At 48.7% G+C, this 7,962-nt stretch overlaps 1 non-coding gene across 1 annotated transcript; it reads left to right on the forward strand.

The window, feature by feature from the left end:
- The first annotated feature begins 7,087 nt into the window (after positions 1 to 7,087).
- Positions 7,088 to 7,194, forward strand: LOC123604799. Its single transcript, XR_006715516.1, has one exon. It is a non-coding gene; the product is annotated as a U6 spliceosomal RNA (small nuclear RNA).
- The last annotated feature ends 768 nt before the right edge of the window (positions 7,195 to 7,962 follow it).

Raw genomic sequence — 7,962 nt, forward strand, 5'->3', positions numbered from 1 at the left:
GTCAGCCTCACATGAGATCATGACCTAGGTGGAAATCGAGTCAGATGCTTAACTGACTGAGCCACCCAGGCGCCCCAAGGCACAGTACTCTTTGACACTTTATGGAGGGTTGGATGAAGACATGGAAGGAAGCCAAGGTCATCAGACCTGGGGATGATACAGAGCTGGTTAATATTTGGGTGAAGGGCTCAGGATCTAAGACCTTGGTAGGATGGGAACATTGGCCCAAATCGACCACAGTGAGACATGATAATGCTCCATCTGTGTTCAATTAAGTTGCATGAGATGAAATTTAAAAGGGTTAACTGATATGTTTCCTATTTGTCACTAAAAGCATTAATAATTCAGTAGGGATGAGGAGGACATGGCCTAAAGGTGGCATGTACCCAAAGAAATAACTTTGGTTGACTGTAATCTCCATAGGCTGATAGAGGCTACTATGATCTGTGGTTGCCATAAAAAAATTATAGATTCGGAGCTGCATTAATAAAAGTACAGTCTCTAGAACAAGAGAGGTGATAGTCTTTCTCTGTCCTCTGCCCATTGGACTTAATCTAGAGCATTCATTTTAGGCCTGGGGCAGTATGTATAAAGAAAGACATTGCTAATGAAAAGAGGCATAAAGAAAGAGAACAGTGAGATTTTGAAATGAGAGCATTTGAGGAATGGCTGAAGGAACTAGGGATGGCTAAACTCTCTGGGGTTCCTATTAGCTGCCTTCCAGACATTCGATTAGCATCTGGAACTGGGGAGAAAGTTTACACATTCTCCATCACTTCACAAGGTGAAAATAAGGACAGAAGGATGGGAATTGTGGGGAGACAATATGAGACATAATTTTCTAAACATTAAACCAGTCTGAATATAGAAAGGGGATACGTAGTGAGATAGTGAGTTCCCTGTCACAGGAAGTATTCAAAGAAAGACATTTTCAAGGCTACTGTAATAAGAATTCTTGCAGCGGGAAGGACCCTGGATTGAATAGACCTCTCTGGTCCCTTGAACTCTGAAATTCTAGGCAATCATGTGTCTGTTTAGAACAAACAAACAAAAAACCCACTAGCCTCATTACTCTGTGGTCTTTATTAGATCATGTTTACAGAAACTGCTCACAAACCCAGTGCTTTCATAAGGCTTGGGAAGTCTGAACAAGGAACCTCCTTTGGAGTGCTCTCTGCTTCTCTTCTCTGCCTCTTGGTTGCCTCAGTCTAGAACTTTCCGTATCTACCTGCAGACTAGGACTCCCCTTGACAGATTACTAATGATGAAAATTCTAGGTGATGTAGCAGTCTCCCTACCCATGCTGACCCCGGCCCATATTTGGCATTTCTTTCAGAGCACAATTCCTGCACTTGAGGAATTTAGTTGGGATCCCAGCACTCCTGCTTAAGGTGGAAGAAAGCTGAGTGAAGGTGTATGGGTTCTAAACCCCCAGTGAAACTAACTTCTGGGGAACGACTACAAATCTTAAAACCAAAGGAAGGTAGAAAATAGAGATAAGAAGTAGGCTCCCCTTCTCTGCTGTAGTCTTCCCCCCACCCCCACCCCCAATTCTTTTCTGTTTTAATCACAGGAAGAATGATTAGTCAGCCGAGGAAGGACGGGAGAAGAAAGCAGATGAGTTTTATCTGGCTGGGGTCTGCCTGAGCCGCAGCCATGTGACTACCTGGCTGACCTGGGGTCTCCATCATGTCCCTGCCTGTCCACAAGACGGATCAGGCTGCCCTTCTCTACCGCCCTCCCGCTCTCATTCCAGGGGAGGGTTGCTAGCATAATTATAGCCTACTTGTTTTTCTCTTCTCCTACTCCTTGGGGTCCTATTTATTTATTTACTTACTTACTTACTTACTTATTTATTTTTACTTTCTCAGGGGACTGAGAAACTTCTTCAACACTGTGGCAAACTAGAATCTGGAAGCCTCCCTCCAGCAGAAATAGAGGTTAGATTCTCAAAAGTCATCCCTAATTTCCATCCACTGTTATCTGGGGACCCATTGCTCTGCCCTTCACCTGGGCAACACAGAGCCTCTCCCCAAATACTCAGGCCCTCTCTGGCGTCTGCAAAGCTGCTCCCCTCCTGCGATCCCACGCGAGTTGCAAAATCCCCCAAAGCATCAATTATTCCACTTGCAGAGTGGGGAGTATGATACCTACTTCATAGAATATTTGCGAAGATTCAACAAAACAAAATACATAAAGCTCTTAGCCAGGGACTGGCAAAAGACAGCCTCGAAATATGGTAGCTCTTATTCCTCGGACTCACATTTGTCTGAGCTCCGTGGACGAAACAAAAGGAGATGGTAAAGGTTAGGGAGACAAACCAGGGAGGAGACTCCAAGAAGACACCTTGAAGGGGTGGGTTCGGTTAAATGCAGGAAAGAAGCCTGGAAGAAGGAAGGGAACAGGTGGGCTCCCTGGAGACCGGCCTGCGGAGAAGGACGGAATAGACAGACCGAGACAGAACAGAGGGATAGGGACAGACAGACAGACAGCAGATGGGAAAGGAAGGTGGCATGACAAAGGTGGGGGGGGGGGGGCGGGGTGGAACCCAGCTGGTGTGAGACAGACAAGAGGTGTTGGGGAAGAGAGAAGGAAAAGAGCAAAGTGAGGGGTGGCCAAAAGGAGAGGGGGAAGCAGGGGCAGGACAGACAGACTGAGAGCGAGTGGGGAAAGCATAAGACGGACAGACAGATGGCAGGGACAAGAGGGTGCCCTGGGTTGCCTGCATTCTGCTGTGTTTACCAGCTAATTGAGTTAAATTGTTGTCAGAGATGTAATTAAAGGGTAGAGAGAGCTCTCTGGCAGGCCCGAAACAGATGGAGGGGGCTTTAATTGGTAATTAAATTCTTCCCTGGCAGCTGAGGAAGGAGCTTGTGCTTCAGCCTCACAAGGCCACGGGTGGCCTTCCCCCCTCTCTTGGCCCCTCTCAGGGGCTCTTTGGGGAGGGGGCTGGGCTCTGCACACCAGCAGCCTGGCAGGCGGGGAGGCCTGGTAACTGCAGGAGAATGCCAAAGCAATCCTTCCTCCCTGCCCGGCTGGCTCAGCTCCCATGGGCTTAATCCAAGCAACCCCCCCGCCCCCCCCCCCCACCCTGTGCCTGCCCCTTCCTAACCTCCAGACTCCCACCCACCCAACTAGCATTGACCAGTGAATTCCTTTGTGGCCCCTATTGCGTCACTCGGGATCCCAGGGAAGAATAATGAGTTCTGGCCCCGCATCCGGATCGGCTCGGGAAGGGTTAGTTGGTTTAGTCAGGGACCCAGGCAGACCCATCTGTTGGCACGGCTCCCATGAGCCTCTCAGCATCTGCCCCCTCCCTGCTACCCTCCCTTTCAAGGAGCCACCGTGCAAAGATTCCATTCTGCCTGGCACATCACTGGCGCTGACTCTGCACCCGTCCTCGCCTCCCCCCCTCCACACATAACCCCCCAGCAGCAAATAAGACAGGATGGGATCAGCAGCCTTGATGGGCAGATTAGTTAGACTCTCAAAGATGTGAACGTTTACACTAATCGGCTTTCAACTCCAAATCTCAGTTTGACCTGCATTTCATTGGAGAAGGACCCTGGGGACAGCAGATTTCCCCGAAACCCGCATATTCTCGACTTGTTCCACTTCAGAAAGAGATAAGTACAAAGACAGCAAAGAGGCAAGGCTTTTAAAAAGAAAGCTGAAAGGGAAGTTAGGCAGAAATAAAATCCAAGACAGACATTGCGGAATTCTTGTAAAATGCATGGCTGACTGTGAGTCAGTAATCCGGTGCTGCTCTTACATCAGTAAAGCTCCATGCTGGATGCATAAATAAGGGTCCTGGGGATCATTGTCTCATTATAGCTCAGCTGATCAGACAAAAGTTCTTTGTCTTGCTGTGGGCTCCTCGCTCCTCAGGGCCCAGAGCGTCATGGAGGAGCTTAGAGGGGTTTCTGGGAAGGGCCATAGAAATGACAGAAAGGTTCAGGAAGCACAATGCCCAGCTGTATGGATTTTCACTTGGTTCTTGGAGGTCCGCTCTGCTGTTTAACTTGAGCCCCACATATGCTGTTCTCTCGGCCAGGAACTATGATCCCTGCCCTCCCATCTTTCTTCCCCAGACGATCCTGAGGCCCCAGCCATGCCCTCCTCTCTTCAGGACGCTAACCCTCACCCTGTCTCCCCTCTCCCAGCATCCGCACGTTGCTAGTTTATTTCTGATTCCCTCCCAAGGCTGAAAGGCAAAGGCCAAGGACCCTGTCTATTTCACTCCCCACAATCTCCCCAACACCTCCTGTAGGACCTGGCGATTGGTAGGTACTGAATCCTTTCTTGCAGAATGAAGAAATAAGCCCAGAACACTCAGCATGGAGGCAAACTCTGAAAGCCAGCAGTAAAGTTATGCAGATGAGAGCGTTAGAAATGCAGCAGGGAGTTAGGCTGGCTGCAGGGAGGAACTTTTTAAAACTTCCTATATTTGCTAAGGGAGAATGAGGGAAATCTCTTTTATTTTTATTTTCTGTTTTCAAAAATTTTGTTTAATTTCTAGCTAGTTAACCATAGGATATCTTTTTTTAGATATAGAAAGAAGACAAAGTCAGGGGCATCTGGCTGGCTCAGTTGGAAGGGCATGTGACTCCTGATCTTGGGTCATGAGTTGGAGCCCCCCGTTGGGCATAGAGATTACTTAAAAATAAACACATACATAAATACATTTTTTAAAATTTTTTTAAACATTTATTTATTTTTGAGACATTGAGAGACAGAGCATTAACAGGGGAGGGGCAGAGAGAGAGGGAGACACAGAATCTGAAGCAGGCTCCAGACTCTGAGCAGGCAGCACAGAGCCCGACGCGGGGCTCGAACTCAAGGACTGTGAGATCATGACCCGAGCCGAAGTCGGACGCTTAACTGACCGAGCCACCCAGGCGCCCCCATAAATACATATATTTAAAAAGAAAGGAGACAAAGTCGAATTGATGGCCTCTGTCTCCACTGTGGGCGGGCAGGAGAGTGAATGTAATGGCTCCCAAACACCAGAACCCCTCCCCCACCATAGGAGATTTTAAAATCTGTAAATTTAGGGGCCGGGGAAGACACTGTATTTTTAAAATCTTCCTAGTAATTCTAGTGATTGACAGATTTAGAAACAGCTCAATTAAATGTCAGGTTTCTCTCAGCTGCAAATATTTGTTTTTCTTTCCTTCTGCGTGTTGCTCCCCCCTCCGCCCCCTCCGCAAGAATGAATCAGTCTGGCTGATTCTAATAAACCTGAAAGAAAGCAAGCTTTGGGAATATTGACTTCTATATTCTTCACAGAACCTGGGCAAATGTAGGAGTGAAACCTGCTTTGCTGAGTGGGTCCTTTCACTCCTAGCTGAATGAGGTTATGATCCCTGGTGACCACCCTCTACGTTCCCTGTTGAAAAGACCAAATTGAAAATGAATATGATTTTAACCCTGGTTTAGCAGTCCCATCCCACAAAACATCACTGAAATACAGAAGTTGTCAAGGTCAGGGACCGCTGGAGCTGAGGGCTGAGCCCTGCCTTTGATTTCTGGTCTCAGCCTCTCTTGTTTGGTATCCTCCCCACCACATATTGATGAAGTCCACTGGGCTTCCCCAAGAAGGCTCCAGCTCTCTCCGTGCCTGAATGGACCCAAGTCACATCCCTTCACCCAGGAGGTCAGGGTTGGGGAGGTCAGGAGAGGAGATGGGTAGATGGGTGGCATGCCTCCCACCCCCACCCCCAAGCAGTCTCATCCTCCTCCTGCCTCTCAGACACCTGCTGGTGTAAGACTTCTCCTGAATGCCCGACCTTCGGAGGCCACCAGGAGGCCACCACAAGGCCTTGGGGGAGGGGGGGGGTGGCCTGCAGGATCAAGCATCTCCCAGAGTCGCTTCCTGGCCCCTCAAAGCTGACTTGCCACAAGGCCGAATGCAGCTGTAAAACCCAAGCCTCTTTATTGTTGTGCATTTCCCTTCTGTATCCTCTGTGGCCTATTATTGAGACCCGCAGAACTGAGAGCTGGAGCAAATCTCAGGCTTCTCCTGGTATGACAGTTTTCAAGTCCCGGATTTGGGCAAAGCCTGCTGGGGAGGGGGCTTCTGCTTCAACCAAAGCAGTTCTGCTCTTTTCTGTTTTTATACCGCATGTTAAGAGTTCTGGTCTGTGGTGTGCTGGTAAAATGGAACAGCGGCCTGTGGGTGGTTGTGAAGTCCCGATTTGGCACATTTGCCAATTTCTGTGGTGCCAATACTCCCACCAAAGCCCTATTTCAAACTACCAACGGGAAGTCACCTGAGGCAAAGTTGGGAAATGCACATCAAAAGCTCTTGGAAGCCCTCGGCAGATCTGGTGCTGGTCCTTCTTTTTATTTTGTTTTATTTATTTTTTTTTCAACGTTTATTTATTTTTGGGACAGAGAGAGACAGAGCATGAACGGGGGAGGGGCAGAGAGAGAGGGAGACACAGAATCGGAAACAGGCTCCAGGTTCTGAGCCATCAGCCCAGAGCCTGACACGGGGCTCGAACTCCCGGACCGCGAGATCGTGACCTGGCTGAAGTCGGACGCTTAACCGACTGTACCACCCAGGCGCCCCATGGTCCTTCTTTTTATTTTTTTATTTTTTTTAATTTTTTTTTTTCAACGTTTATTTATTTTTGGGACAGAGAGAGACAGAGCATGAACGGGGGAGGGGCAGAGAGAGAGGGAGACACAGAATCGAAACAGGCTCCAGGCTCTGAGCCATCAGCCCAGAGCCCGACGCGGCGCTCGAACTCACGGACCGCGAGATCGCGACCTGGCTGAAGTCGGACGCTTAACCGACTGCGTCACCCAGGCGCCCTTCTTTTTAAAAGAAGTGTTGGGGCGCCTGGGTGGCTCCGTCGGTTAAGCTGCCGACTTCGGCTCAGGTCATGATCTCGCGGTCCTCAAGTTTGAGCCCTGCGTCGGGCTCTGTGCTGACGGCTCAGAGCCTGGAGCCTGTTTCAGATTCTGTGTCTCCCTCTCTCTGACCCTCCCCCGTTCATGCTCTGTCTCTCTCTGTCTCAAAAATAAATAAACGTTAAAAAAAATTTTTTTTTAATAAAATAAAATAAAAGGAGTGTGAAGGGTGCTCGCTTCGGCAGCACATATACTAAAATTGGAAGGACACAGAGAAGATTAGCCCGGCCCCTGTGCAAGGATGACAGGCAAATTCGTGAAGGGTTCCATGTTTTCGTAATTACACCTGTTGTTAAAAATGTTTTAGGGGCGCCTGGGTGGCGCAGTCGGTTAAGCGTCCGACTTCAGCCAGGTCACGATCTCGCGGTCCGTGAGTTCGAGCCCCGCGTCAGGCTCTGGGCTGATGGCTCAGAGCCTGGAGCCTGTTTCCGATTCTGTGTCTCCCTCTCTCTCTGCCCCTCCCCCGTTCATGCTCTGTCTCTCTCTGTCCCAAAAATAAATCAACGTTGAAAAAAAAAATTAAAAAAAAAAAATGTTTTAAATAATAATAAAAAAAAGAAAGAAAAGAAAAGAAGTGTGAAGAGGGGAGGCTGGCTCAGTTAGTAGAGCATGCAACTCTTGATCTCAGGGTCATGAGTTTGACCCCCACGTTGGGCAAAAGGTTTGCTTAAAAAAAAAAAATAAAAGAAGTATGCAGACCACCGTCTAGCACTGTCTTTTTAAAAAAATTTAATCTATTTTGAGAGAGAGAGAGAGAGCACATGCGTATGTTGCATGCACACAAGCGGGGGAGGGGCAGAGAGGGAGGGAGAGAATCCCAAGCAGGTTTTGCACTGACAGCACAGAGCCTGATGCGCGGCTCGAACCTATGAACCCGTGAGATCATGACTTGAGCCAAAATCAAGAGTGGGACGCTCAACCGACTGAGCCACTTAAGCGCCCCTAGCACTGCCTTTAAAATATAAGGCAACTGTTGTTTCAGATTCTGTGTCTCCCTCTGTCTCTGACCCTCCCCCGTTCATGCTCTGTCTCCGTCTCAAAAAT

Source organism: Leopardus geoffroyi, chromosome E1, assembly GCF_018350155.1.
Source record: "Leopardus geoffroyi isolate Oge1 chromosome E1, O.geoffroyi_Oge1_pat1.0, whole genome shotgun sequence".
Lineage (NCBI taxonomy): Eukaryota > Metazoa > Chordata > Mammalia > Carnivora > Felidae > Leopardus > Leopardus geoffroyi.